The sequence below is a fragment of the Hemiscyllium ocellatum genome, chromosome 2, assembly GCF_020745735.1.
Source record: "Hemiscyllium ocellatum isolate sHemOce1 chromosome 2, sHemOce1.pat.X.cur, whole genome shotgun sequence".
In the NCBI taxonomy this organism is placed as follows: Eukaryota; Metazoa; Chordata; class Chondrichthyes; order Orectolobiformes; family Hemiscylliidae; genus Hemiscyllium; species Hemiscyllium ocellatum.
The window spans coordinates 141287184-141302172 of NC_083402.1; the positions used below are offsets into that span (position 1 = coordinate 141287184).

The window sequence follows — 14989 nt, forward strand, 5'->3', positions numbered from 1 at the left end:
TCCCCCAAGTCCCTCCTCCCTACCTTTTATCTTAGCCTGCCTGGCACCCTCTCCTCATTCCTGATGAAGGGCTCTGGCCCGAAACGTCGAATTTCCTGTTCCTTGGATGCTGCCTAACCTGCTGTGCTTTAACCAGCAACACATTTTCAGCTCTGATCTCCAGCATCTGCAAACCTCACTTTTTACTCACTGAGTAACTCAGCAAGGCTCCTCCGACTGCACCTTTTAAACCAATATACATTACCACCAAGAAAGACAATGGTAGCAGATACAAGGGAGAATTACTAAAGGCAAGCTCCCATTGGAGTCACACAACATCTTAACTTGGAAATATGTCACTGTTCCTTCACTGTCACAGGATCAAAATCCTGAAAATCCTTTCCTAACAGCAGTGGATGTACTTACATCCCAAGCTCTGCAGCAGTTCAAGATAATAGCTCATGACCAACATCTCGAAGGAGCTTATAGATGGCCAATAATTATTGACTTAGTTAGCAATGTCAACAACCCATGAATGAATAGATTTATAATTAACTTAATTATAATTAACATATATAATTAACTTAATTAACTTAATTTCCCGACTCAGGCAACTGACTGTGTGGAGTTTGCACATTCTCCCCGTGTCTGCGTGGGTTTCCTCCGGGTGATCCAGTTTCTTCCCACAGTCCAAAGACGTGCAGGTCAGGTGAACTGGCCATGCTAAATTGCCTGTAATGTTAGGCAAAGGGGTAAATGTAGAGGAATGGGTGGGTTGCGCTTCGGCGGGTCAGTGTGGACTTGTTGGACCGAAGGGCCTGTTTTCACACTGTAAGTAATCTAACCTAATCTAAATTTTTAATGACCAATTTATGCTCACAATTCCATACAAGCCCATTAAAAAATGCCCTTGTACAGCTATCAACTTGTTCCCTCCTCACTCAGCCAAGCCCCGTTCCCCTTTCACAAAATCCGAACATTGTTCTTGCAGAAGGGGGCCATTCAACCATCATGTCTGCACTGCCTTTCTGAGCATTTTAACTTGCTGCTAATCTCCTGCCTTTTCCTGGTACATTTTAACATTGTTTCTCTTTAAATAATAATTCAAAGCCCTCTTGAATGCCTCAACTGAACTTGCCTTCACCACACTTTCAGGCAGGGCATTCCACATTCCAAATGAGATTATTTTATCCTCACAATAATCTTGTTTTCCTCAAATTGAAACATTCAGATCTTTAATTCCACAATTTGGAGATGCCGGTGTTGGACTGGGGTGTACAAAGTTAAAAATCACACAACACCAACAGGTTCCACATTCTATTTACACACTGTGTGAAAAAGGATTTTCTCACCTCGAGTTTTCTTCTTTTGCAAAAAACTTTAAACTGTGCTCTTTAGTTCTTGATCCATTGATGAGTGGAAACAGTTTCTCCCTGTCCACTCTGTCCAGTTCCCTCATGATTTTGAAAACCTCTCTCTAATCCTCTCTCAGTCCTCTCCTCTGCAGGGAAAATAGTCCCTAGCTTTCACTAATGTTACAGCTGCCACCAATTTGAATGCATCAGGACTTCCTCTTTTCTGGTTCAACAAGTCTACCAATACAAGAAAATCTAGCCCCTACTCAGGTCAATTCCTTCAGGAAGATTACCTCACCTTCTGCCCACCACCTTTAATCAGTCTTGAATCCATGCAGGCTTCATACCAAAAGATAGAATTTAATCTGACAAAGTGTTTTAATAAACATGCAAGACTACTAACATACTTAAAAAATAGGATTGTGGCAGTTGCTATCAGGAAGCATGATCCACTCGATTTGCTGCCAACTTAATAACCAACTTTCATCCTGTCATCAGGAAGTTGATATTTTGCTTAATTGAGTTCCCCTATTGGCCTCAATTCCCAGTCTCAGATATTTTCATTTGTTTCCACCCATGGATTTTGGGTGGGCATAAGGTATAACAAATGGATAGACTGAGTGTCTAGTCCTCTTCATTGCAGTTCATCACTTTTGTGTCACTTTGTATTTAACTTTATTCCACCTGGAGTCCGGTATTGGAGCAGAAATGTTGTACAAGCACTAACCTGGTAGTGAAAGGAATAAAGAAACATGCATACTGATTGCTGCAGTTCAAAATGGACTTGACAGGAAATTGTTTGATTTCCTCTTGTCCATGCTTGATTTATTTCTCACTGCTGTGGGACTGAGACACACCCCAGGTTATTACTGTCTACATCCTTGGGCGTGGGAATGATTCAATGCCTGCAGGCAAATCCCAATCTGCCATCATCACACAGGAAGGGCACAAGATGGCAGAATGTAAATTCAGGCAGCATTTAAAAAGGATAGACTGCAGACGGTATTATTCCTTGCACTTTGATTATACAGCAGCACAAGCCCTAATGGGAACTTATAGGGAAGAGATACATATTAGAAGAATGCGTTCCACCAAGATGGCATAAGGATAGTACTGTCACCTCATCCGTGAGCACCACCAGTCGTCATCATCTGACTCAGAATCATCCCATGGAGCTGTAGGTGATCTCTATATTACTTTTTGAACTTTTGTGACAACTTTGAGAAGAGCAGATCTTGATTTCCAGTGTATTATGCCAGTGAGACATAACATCATGTTTTGCTGGAATTTGGAGTAATCCATTTGGCCCATCAAGTCCATACTTACCCTCCAAAGAGGGTTGTTGACCTGTAGTTGGGCCATCTTGAGCTTTAAGAAGAAAATAATCATCTGAATGTATGGCTTTGTGAAGGTAGATTCTATTCGCCGCTTTCACTGATATTGATGCCAATAGGAATACCCCAAACAACAGCAGAGAAGCTGTAAGTTGTAAGACACACACTTCCACTAGAGTGAACTTTGAGAGGGCACTGGTGTGTTAAAAAAACATTAGCACTGCCTATAAGATCAGGAGGGACCGTGCAGTTTGTTCTTCCTTAGCTGTAGCTGATACGATTTGCGCAGTTTCACCATCCAAGTTGCACAAACACACAAACGTTAGAGTCAATCAATCAATCAAAAGGTGAATTTCGGAAGATGATCAAGCTTTCTGTATTATTAACCTCATACAACGTATCAGTGGTGTAAGGCAATTAGAAGCTTTAACGATAATTAATGAAAAGGCAGGATTACACATAATAAAAGCAACAATAGACCTAGGAGGTACCACTACTCATTCTGACTGACATGTACCCCAGCAAATGGTATTCCTACAGGAGAACATATCACATCTAATAAAGGCCCACCAATTCCATGCATTGCCAAAATCATATACCATCTAGTGTCCCAGTTTACTTCAGCATATCAGACATACATTTTTGCAATTTACAACAAAACCAACATATTTAATAGTACAGAATAATTTCCAGACACAGCCTACGTTTTGAGTGCAATGGTGCATCGAGCATGTGGTCATGTGACAGCATTCAATACTTGACTTTTTTGCCATTGATCTCTGAAAGGGAAGTCGCTCCAAAACAGCAATTATTATTCAGAGGACACTGAACATTGCAAAGACTATCAAGGAACAATGAAAGTCTTTTTCATGGGTAAAATGGTCTCCCTCCCCTCCACCTTTCTCTCGAATGAAAATCCTAAGATGTGTGTGTTCATTTTTGAAAGGGTATAAATGCATTATTCAAATTGTTTGTCAATAATCTTTGCATTTTTGCTAGAATAATCTTGTGTTTCTATTGAACTAATTACTGGTTGGCTAAAGTAACCTGGCAGATTTGTTCTTAACACTGAACCTGATACAGCCTGAGAACCATAGAATTGACCAAATCACTCACCTGGATCCAAGTAAACTTTGTTATGGTGTGGAGGAGTGGGAGCAGAAAAAGAAACAGTGCATCCTTCCACCTAGGTCATAACACTTAATATTTCACGAACTCAGTATCTTCTAAATACTTGACAATTAACGGAGTAATTCTGTAGTATAGTTACTACTGTAAAGTAAGAAAAGGAGCAGCCAACAAATGTACCACTACAATGCAAGAAGAATAAATTCATCTGTTTGTAGTGATATTGTTTCATAGATAATTTGTGTCTCGGACTTTGCTCTTTGAAATTGTGGCGTGGACTCTTTGTATTGATAAGAAAGTATAATCTTTGCATCAGATTTTAAATGGACAACTCGGTGGTTTAGTTGTTAACACTACTGCCTCACAGCGTCAGGGACCTGGGTTTGATTCCAGCCTTAGGTGACTGTCAGTGTACATTCTGCATGCGTCTGCACAGGTTTCCTCTGGGTGCTCCAGTTTCCTCTCACAGTCCAAAGATGTGCAGTTCAGGTGGATTGGCCATGGGAAATGCAGGTATATTGGGATAGGATGGGGGGGTGGGTCTGGGTACGATGTGCTTTGGACTTGATGGGCTGAATGGCGTGTAGGATTTCTATGATAAATTTAGCACCTCTGACAGTGCAGCATTACCACCGTATTAGATTTTGCGATGGCTTGTTCTTTTTTGCTTTTTGTTTTGGAATGGGCTTGAACTCAGATTTTCTGACTCAAAAGGTGACAATGTTGCAACTGAACCATGGCTGACACCAAAGTAGATTATCAGCGTGCAGCTACCTTTAACACAACAAACTCTAGAGTGAACATGAGTCATCCAGCTCTTTCAGCATACTGTGCTTTGCTTGGCAAGCATTACTGTGCAGCATGTTGATTGCAGCTGTCACCACTGGGCCTTGGGTTTTTGCCCAGACTGATCTCTGTCCTGGCTGGTGTACTTACAATCCCCAGATCCATAAAGCCCTTCAAAAAAGCAGTCTAAATTAATGGTGTGCAAAGTACTATTTAACCTTCTCCTACCATCTGGACAATACCTTGCCTCTGCCACAAAATTCATTGTTTCTGCAATTTGGAAGAATAATCCTGAGTGTAGCTGTGAATATAAGCTCTAGATACATGAGGCCCATCCGTCATTGCGACGCCTCCACAGAGATGTCTGCATGACATCTGATTTATCAAACATTCGTCTTATCCGCTCCAGGATCCGAAGGTCTTCAGATTCTGAAGTTGTAGGGAACTTGACCCTGCTCAGTGAAGGTGACACATTGTCACCCACGCCCCAATCCTCCAGCTCTCTGATGCTCTATGAATTGCAAGGTGACACACATCCTCACTGGCATGATAAAGAATAGATTACGTCAGTGCTCATGGTAAGAAATGGAAACTAGCAGGCATGTTACCCTGCCTACCCTTGTCAGCTCACTGAACTGACTATTGCCTGGCCAGTGAGAGAGTATTGGTGTTCAGTGCCAGTGTAAATACCTCCCTTCACATGGCATGAGGGCCTTTTGTTTGCTTCCTCCCAAGGAGACGGAGTAATCCATTTTGCCACCATCTTTTCTCTCTGCCTATCATTGTGTTGCTTTTTCTTTCTCTTTCTCTTCATCCCTCTCTGTTTCTCTCTTCCTGTAAGTTCCTCAATCGATCTCTTAATCTCTGTGTCTGTCTGTCTGTCCCTCTTTCCCTTTCTTTCTTTCTCTCTCTCTCACCTTCTTTCGTGCTGTCTCCCCCTCCCTCATTGCCTGATGCAGATGCAGGAGGACTTGATGCCAGCCCCACAAGAACCGTAGACTTCTCTTTCAGTCTGTGCAGCCTTCTTCGTCCTGCCCTGTTATCTCTGTCAAATCCTCATACCATTAGATTAGATTAGATTAGATTTACAGTGTGGAAACAGGCCCTTCAGCCCAACAAGTCCACACTGACCCGCCGAAGCGAAACCCACCCATACCCCTACATTTACCCCTTACCTAACACTATGGGCAATTTAGCATGGCCAATTCACCTGACCCGCACATCTTTGGACTGTGGGAGGAAACCGGAGCACCCGGAGGAAACCCACACAGACACGGGGAGACCAGTTTTTAAAAAATGTGGAACACAATGTGACAAGCGAGTGCTGCTACCTGATAGCTGACAAAACACAGATTAGGTTTTTAACATTCCAGTTGTTGATGATTTGAGCACATATTAGAGGCTACATTCTAATTTCAGAGTTCAACCAACATCCCTAAATCCAGATGGAATTTCTCCATGGTTTTCCTGATCAGTCGCGTCCATTGTTGGAAAAATGCAAGAAGACCTGAGGAAACTTTAAGTCATGATCTGGACATTTTATCTCTTTGCCATTTGTGGAGACTTGCTGTAAATAAAGCAGTTGCCATTTTTCCCTGGATTCCAAAATACAAATTGTTCTTTCTTTTTCTTTGAACCACCAGCATTCTCATTTTGCATGGAAAGTTGTACTGCAGAATTGCCAATCCATATTTAAATGAGCTTAATGCTCCCCCACCCCCAAATGCTGCAGAGCATTAGTGAGTATAAATGCTGGTTCCAAGGTTCCAAACTCATTTCAATGGAAGTGCATGGTGTCATTTTCTTTCTCAATCCTGAGGGCTTTTCTGGACCCAGACAGTATTGTTTGCTTTCAGTCAGTCATGCGTTGTCAAGGAATGATAAAATTAAACATCAGGAGTAACTTATTAATGTGATCTCCATTCAAACATACCTGAATAAAGAGTGAAATGATTTTTATTGAAAATTAAATGTAGTAAATAGTTAGATTTGGTGGTCTTGAAATGGAGCTGAATGGAATCAGGTGGGGAAAGAAAATGGCTGCCAGAACTTCAGTGCAAACAAAAGGTCAATTTAATTTTGAAGAACACTTCAGCCCCTTTTGTGCTCTTATGGTTTGTTAATGGAAACAGAACTGGGTAGGAAAGTCTTGGATACAATCCAGAATGGCATGGTGACTCAATGGTTAGCATTACCGCATCACAGCTCCAGGTGCCCAGGTTTGATTCCAGACTCGGGTGACTGTGTGGAGTTTACACATTCTCCCCATGTCTATGTGGCTTCTGCCAGGTGCTCTGGTTTCCTCCCACAGTCCAAAGATGTGCATGTTAGGTGGATTGGCCATGCTAAATTTCCCAAAGTGTGCAGGCTAGGTGGGTTAGCCATGGGAAATGCAGGGTTACAGGGACAGGGTAGGAGGGTTGTGTCTGGGTGTTATGCTCTTTGGAGGGTTGATGTGATCTCATTGGGCTGAATGGCCTTCTTCCACACTGTAGAGATTCTGTGATTTGCTTTGAATGCAAAACCTCCTTGAAGACTATTTTTCTAGCTCTTTCATCGCCATAGCCTTGTCAGCTGATAGTGGGAAGGGGTGTATGGTGACTGTGGTAGTTTCACCATTGAAAAGCATCCTTCATTGTGCAATTGCATATTTCCATGCTTGCTGCTTGAACTGTACACTTTAATTGAAATTGTGTGGGAAGTAGAAAATGTAATTAGTGGGAATGGTGCATTACAGCTGGTTCTGCTGTTGCGAACGGCACTATTAGCAAGATTCTCCCCAGAGACTTTGAAGCAAATTGTGCAGTCACCCTGTTTTCTATAATTCTTCATTTTACTTTTTTCTATCAAATTCACTTGATTCTGTCTCAAATAACTCTCACTTTCCAAAGACAATAACAAAGTTTATGTTTCCTTTCTCCTGCCTCATGACTATAAAAACATGAACTTTTACTAATTGGATGCCGTCATGATAGGATTCTTTTTCGATGATCAAAGGCTCAGCCAAGGTAGGTTTATATGGTTTTGACAACTATCATTGCATTCATGCATCATAGGAGGTCTGCCATAGGAGGTCCAGCATCTGCAGACCTCACTTTCTCCTGCCATATGCTATGTATAGATACAGAAGCAAAATACCATGCAGGTGCTGAAAATGTAAAAGACAAACAGAAAATGCTGAACTATTCAATAGTATTTGTAGGGAGAGGCACAAAGGAATGGACAGATATGAATATAATTGACACAATTTCTGCTCAACAGTTGAAAAACCAGTGGAAAACTTGCATTGCTTATGAGGGAAAGGCCCAATCAACTAAGTGCTTGTCAGATACTTAACTGGCCAATGCCAGGCCTTCACTAAGATCCAGGACTGGGACTGGAAATTCCAATTGGCTCTAAGCTGTTTGGTGTCAATTGGCTCAACAATTAAAAACTTGCCTTTGTAACATAAAAGGAATTATTACTGTTACTGCTTGAAATTGATATTACTTCTTGGTGGGCCTTTGAGGATTGAATGTTTTCTGTAAATATATCAAGCTCTTATTAACATTTTCTCAATGTGATTGGAATGATTAATTGCACATAAAAGGCATCTGCCTGTGCAGGTGTGGCACCATGCACGCTGACTGAATATTTAGCAGTCTTGAATTTGTTTTGAATCTCTGAGACCTCTTCCTTGCACGATTGGGACATTTTTCTAATAAGAAATCCTCGACATCTCAGATTTTGTGGTCATTTTACTGGCTGTAGAAATTGATAGAGCTTTACTTCTTTTCATGACTAATTGAATTAGCAGAGATCACTTCCTTCCTGACTGATAGATCTGGCTAGCTACCTTAGGAAGATCTACTGCAACTAATTGTGACTACAGTTAATTTTACTGAATGTGTTCTTTGTAGACAACTTTACCTCATTATCATCTTCAGGAAATGACTGATTGTCACCAAAAGTGACAAGTGGGCTTTTGGGATCAGTTCAGGAAAATGTTGCAAGCTATTATTAAATATGTCATAACGGGACACTCAGATAAGTCCAAGATAATCAGACAAAGGCAACATGGTTTTATCAGAGGGAAATCATGTGTAACTAACTTATTGGAATTCTTCGAAAAAGTGACGTGGTGTGGATGTAGGGAAATTAGTGGATGTATTGTATTTAGATATCTGGAAGGCATTTGAAAAAGTTCTATCTCAAATGCTATGGTGGAAAATAAAAGGCCATGATGTAGGGGACAACACATTGCCATGCATCTAAGATTAGTTGGCTAACAGGAAGCAGAAAATAGAAATAAGTATGTCTTTTTCAGGCTGGGTGGTGTGTCATAGGTGTTGATGTTAGGGCCATAATTCTTTATGCTGGTACGTCACGGGGTAAACCCCCCCTGCTTAATTTAAATCAGTAATATAGAAAATGTTTATCCCGTGCAGTAATCTGTGATAATTCGTGACGCTAAGAACTATTTAAAGTAAAAATGAACACCTTTATTTCTTCAAGTATAACAGAGAATAATTAACTAACAACTATCTACAACTCCTTCCTCTAAACTATCTTCTACTTTCCCTTCCATAATACTAGTCGGATAAAACACCGATTGCGACTTACCAAAAATTCAAATTTCAAAACCAGCCAGCGGTGGAATCTTCTTTTTATATCTTCCTCTGTAGAGTTGCTTTCCAGGTCAGCGCTGATGTTTTCCTCTGTGAAAACTCCTTCTCTGGACAGATACTTCTCAGACAGTTCTGACTAGCAGCCTACATCTCTTGGTCTTTTGGCAGTTCATTCCCAATTGTTCAATTTTACCCGATCTTTTACCCCCAAAGCATTGGATTGTGTCATTGGCTTTTAATATTGTCAATATACTAAATTCAAACTTGATTGGAGTTTGGTATTTTTTTCAGGGGTACAATTTAACCTGATTGGCCTAATTCACATTTGTTTTTGTATCCAGGCAACCAGCTACCCTAGCTGCCAGACCACATGTTACATTGTATCTTATTCAGAACTCTTGGTGCTGCCAGGTAGTTCTGCTAGCTTTTAACTTTCTTAAAGGTACAGTACATCCATATCTTCATTACAATACAGATGATTTGGATGAAGGGATCAAATCAATGGTAGCTAAGCTAGCTGATGATACAAAACTACGTAGGAAAGTGATTGTGAATAGGACATAAGGAGCCTGCAAAGAGATTTATATAGACTAAGTAAGTGAGCAAAAATCTGGTAAATGGAGTACAGTGTGGGAATGTTTGTAATTGTCTATTTTGGCAGAAATAATTAAAAAGTAGCACATTATCTAAATGATGAGAAGTTGCAGAGCTCAGAGATGCAGAGATTTATAGGTACTTGAATCACTGAAGGTTAGTAGAGTACATAGATACAACAAGTAATCAGGAAAGCTAATGGAATGTTATGATTTATTGAGTGGAATTGAATGAAAGAGGAGGGAGGTGATGGTCAGTTATACAGGCATTGGTGAAACCCCATTTGGAGTACTGTGTAAATGTTGGTCATTGTACGTATGGAAGAATGTTAATGTATTGGAAGCAGTTCAGAGAAGGTTTCCTAGTCTAATAGCTGGAATGGAGTTTAAAAATGTGTTGCTGGAAAAGCGCAGCAGGTCAGGCAGCATCAAAGGAATAGGAGAATCGACGTTTCGGGTATAAGCCCTGCAGTCCTCACTTTCTCCTAACAGCTGGAATGAGCAGATTGCCTCATGAGGAAGGCTAGGTTGCTAAATCTGTATCCTCTGGGGTTTCGAAGAGTCAGAGGTGACTTAATTGAAACATGCACAGGGTTGGCATGGTGGATCAGTGGTTAGCACTGCAGTCTCACAGCACCAGGGACTCGGGTTCGATTCCAGCCTCGGGCAACTGTCTGTGTGGAGTTTGCATGTTCTCCCTATGTCTGTGTAGATTTCCTCTGGGTGCTCTGGTTTCCTCCCACAGTCCAAAGATGTGCAGGTCAGGTGAATTAGCCATGCTAAATTGTCCATAGCATTCAGAGTTAGGTGCATTAGCCAGGGGTAAACATCGGGAAATGGATCTGGGTGGGTTACTCTTCAGAGGGTTGGTGTGGATTTGTTGGACCGAATGGCCTGTTTCCCCACTGTAGGGATTCTATGTAAGATACTGAAAGCATATTTTCTCTTGTGGAAGAAACAAGAAGTAAGGATTATTGTTTGAAATAAGGGGGAGCTCATTTAAAACAGAAATAAGGAAACATTAATTTCCTGAGGGTTGTGAATCTTTGGAATTTCCTTACTCAAAACTCAGTGGGTGCAGAATCTTTAGATATGTTTAAGACATAGGTGGATGGTGAATGAAAGATTATCAGGGATATGCAACAATGTGGAGTTGAGGTTGACATCAGAATTGTAATGATCTTACTGAATGGTGGAGCATGCTCGAAGGGGTGAATGTTGTTCCAAATTTGAATGTTTGTGAATATCCCTGAGTCCAAAAAGGCTAGCAAAGTCTGGAATTTCAGATTTGAGTACGTGAATGATTTGCTTGCTGGTTTCCTTCTCTATAACAGTAGCTGGAATTTAATGCTCTGTGCACAAAGTACGAAGGCATCAAAGTGTTAATTCCAAATCCCCCACCCACTACCTGAAACCTTCGTTGCCATCTCCAGTGAGGGGCAATTCTGAAATAACAAACCACTTGCTGCAATGCCCTCTGGGTTCTTTCTCACTTCTCCCACCATTTCAATTTTCTGTTTAAATGCAACGGAGGTGCTTCCTCACCCTTGTTCACTGAGGGAACTGAGGCGTCTTCAGTGTCTGCCAACTGAATAATGTCAGAAGCAACAAGCAACTCTGCTTAATAGAGAATTAATACAAGGTCTCTGAACCTCTTGTTCCACTCTAGCATGGGCATGTCCCCTTACTCTGATTCTTGTACATCTGAGCCACAAATCTTGAAGGATGGTCTGAGGACTACTGACCTCAACTATGGCAGAGCATCTGAAAGGATCAAGACATCTTCTCCAGTATCCACGTTAAAATTTGTTTCTCTGCTATTTACTTTAATCTATGTAGACCAAACACATCCCTGAATGCCTGAATAATCAAGAAAGTCAAAATATTACTTTGGTCACAACTCTAGTCATATTTCCCAGGAATACTTTATCCTGTCACCCTATCTTCCCCATTGGTGGAGCTGCTGCTGGATGCATGGTCTGTATTTGTTTTTTAATATGCTGCTGTTGCAGTGTTACCATAGTCTCTCTCTTTGCTCTGCCTCACAGCGCCAGAGATCCGGGTTCAGTTCCCGACTCAGGTGACTGACTGTGTGGAGTTTGCACATTCTCCCTGTGTCTGCGTTGGTTTCCTTTGGGTGCTCCGGTTTCCTCCTACAGTCCAAAGATGTGCAGGCTAGGTGAGTTGGCCATGCTAAATTGCCCGTAGTGTTAGGTAAGGGGTAAATGTAGGGGAATGGGACTGGGTGGGTGCGCTTCGGCGGGTCGGTGTGGACTTGTTGGGCCGAAGGGCCTGTTTCCACACTGTAAGTAATCTAATCTAATCTAATCTAATCTAACTCCCTCCAAAACTGACCAGGTTCTGGTGGAATTTCTTCATGGCTTGGATTGTGGCCTGTTCCTTAACATGCTTGCTGTTGCTGTTCCTTTGGGGGTGAGTATTTCTTCCCCATCTCTGTGTACTTTCATTTGTGTAATTCCTTTCTTATTGGTTGCTGTATTCCTGTACTGCTCACCACATGATTTGATTTCTTCTGCTCTACATTAATCTTCTCCATTGGCTTTCCCCCTGTGTGCTTCAGTGCCTGGATACACATTGAAGGCTACCACTTGTTGGCCTCTTCAAACACTGAAGTTCTCTTTAGGTATTTCCCCCACCTCTGGGTTTGAATCGCTGGGACGGCCTTGCAGTTTACCAACACTGGGTTTCACTTCAGGTTCTTACCACCCAGTTCCATGGATCTGGTCACTATTGCTACCCTATGGTAATGTGAGATCTGTGCCTTTGTAAATTTAACAGCAACAGACTATATTCAACATAACAAAATACAGAGGATTGAAAGAGAGATATCCTACTTGGAACCCTTCAAGCCCAGCCTCCAGTTCTATGACTATGTCACTATGACATAGCTTCCTTTATACATGCTCAGGAGCGATACCTAGAGTAAAAGTACAATTCCCATTACTTAACAGCCAAGAATGAGAGGCTTTCCTGCTGCTGGGAGACTAATGAATGGCCTCTGCTATGGCTATGTGGGCTGGGCCACCATATATCCTGCAGCAACAGCCACATTAATTACAGCCCATTGCTTCAGGTCTGACTTGATGAAAGACTGAAACATTGAGCAGAATTTTTCCCTCCCTAGTGTGGCATAAGGAATGGTAGGACGGCTAGGGAAAGAATGAAAAATATCAGTCTCGATGCTGAGAAATAAACTTTGTGATTTCCCCGCAAGCTTGAAGTGGCAACTTCAGAATCTTAGCACCTGTTCCTTTTTTCATGCATTTTTACATCACATTAAATCTCTAGTTTGCCTTTTTTCGTACAACATTCAAATTTTCCCCTCTATTCCCAAGGAACTCATGACATTAAGTCCTAACATGTCAATTAGAGAGATTCCAGTATCTGAAATATGATACCAGAGGGGTGAAAACCAGGAGGTCCCAGCATGGTGACCACGTCACCTTTACAACCCCATGATTCTCTGAGAAAGACAGCCAAGAACCCAATTCCATAGTTAGTGAGGCACTGAGAGGAAGATTGCATGAGAAAAGACACATCTATTACAAAACAGGCATTTGTCACTGGACAGAACACTTACCAAAAATGGGGAAATTCCACCAATTGTTTCTATTTGCAAAGGCTGCCTGACCTGCTGAGTATTTCCAACACTTTCTGTTTGTAATATATATCGATCCCTGGGTTTGCTTGCATTAACCATTCTGTAATAATTCAAGGGTTAACTCAAGGTTTTTTGTGATCATTCTTGTTGCTGGTAACCTACAAACAGTGCAACCTAAACTTTGAACCACCACGTTTTGACCAATCAGTTAAACCTCACCCGGTCTCCTGACACTGTTGTGTTTAGACAGCTGTTCTTATTGAAGTCACCTCCAGCAATACCTTGTTGTTATGCCAACTCATGCATTAACAATGAGGAACCCTGAGCTAAGTATGTACCATAGATAAGGACTCATTCCTTTGTACTTGAACCTGACTAATAACTTTAAAAAGACGCCACAACATTTAAAACACACATCTCAGCAGGGCTGCTGTCTTGTAGCCTGTTCATTCGCTATGTAACTTTCAACAGGAATTTGATCAAGAAATGTTTGCAAAACCTGAACAAAAATGAACATTTATATTTTCTTAATTATTTTAACTAAGGTACGAAAGCACTGAGAGACTAGCAGAAAACTCCAACTTATTGCTCCTGTGCTTGAACCCTCTTGCAACATACCATTTGCTTTCTTCACCGTCTGCTGCTCCTACATGTTAACTTTCAGAGACTGGTCGACAAGGACACCAGGTTTCATTGCACCCTCCCCCTTTCTCATTCTATCATCGTTTCGATAATCTTCCTTTGTTTTTGCTACCAAAGTAAATAATCTCACATGTATCCATATTGTACTTAATCCTCCATGTGTTTGCCCACTCACTCAGCTTGTCCAAATCACACTGAAGGATCTCTGTCTGTTCTTCACAATTCACTCTCTCACACAGCTTTGTATCACCTGCAAACTGGGAGCTATTACATTTAGTTCCCTCATCTCAATCATTAATATGGATTGTGATTAGCTGGGGTCCATGCACTGATCCCTGCAGTATCCCATTAGCCATAACCTGCCACTGGGGAAAAGACACCTTTATACCTACTCTTTGTTTCCTGTCTGCCAATCAGTAATTTATCCATGTCAGTACAACTAGCCCCAGTTCTACGCACTTTAATATAAAGTTTGTAAGATTGTTATTTCTTGGAATGGTCTGTTTAATTTAAGGTAAACTTGATTCATGAAAGGTTCATGCAAATTGTTCTGAATTCCACTTGTTGAGCTTAAAATGGAACCATCTCAAAATTAAACTTCAGGTATTCTAAGGTTGAATTGAGATTTGAGTTGTATGGTTCTAAGGAACAGCTAATTTAAACTTCTATGTAGATACAAGGCACATGTGATACACATTGTCATGGGGATGGACGTTAGGAAGGAATAGTCATTGAAAGCTGTTTCAGGTGAAACCTAGACACAACCTGATGCCATGGGATGAGAAGATGTTAGCCTATTGCTGCTCGCTGTACTGTTGCCCCAGGAGAATCATAGAATACTCCCGACATATCCATGAACCTGTCAGACACAATCAGTTTCGCAAGAATGTAACCGAGGGAACGAGAGCGAAGAGATAGCAACAATCAGTTTCTCGTTTTCTCA

The 14989-nt window shown here is 41.3% G+C and overlaps 1 protein-coding gene across 5 annotated transcripts in view; it reads right to left on the reverse strand.

Annotated features, from left to right (window-relative positions):
• rassf6 (Ras association domain family member 6) overlaps nt 1-14989 on the reverse strand; it is a 73757-nt gene that overhangs the window by 51986 nt on the left and 6782 nt on the right. Inside the window, exon 1 of one of the 5 annotated variants that reach the window (XM_060840869.1) lies at nt 13384-13458. The exons of 1 other annotated variant lie outside the window; for it this stretch is intronic. The gene's annotated coding sequence lies outside the window, so the exon portion shown is untranslated. 3 more of the 5 variants (XM_060840861.1, XM_060840851.1, XM_060840835.1) reach the window with 3 other exon arrangements.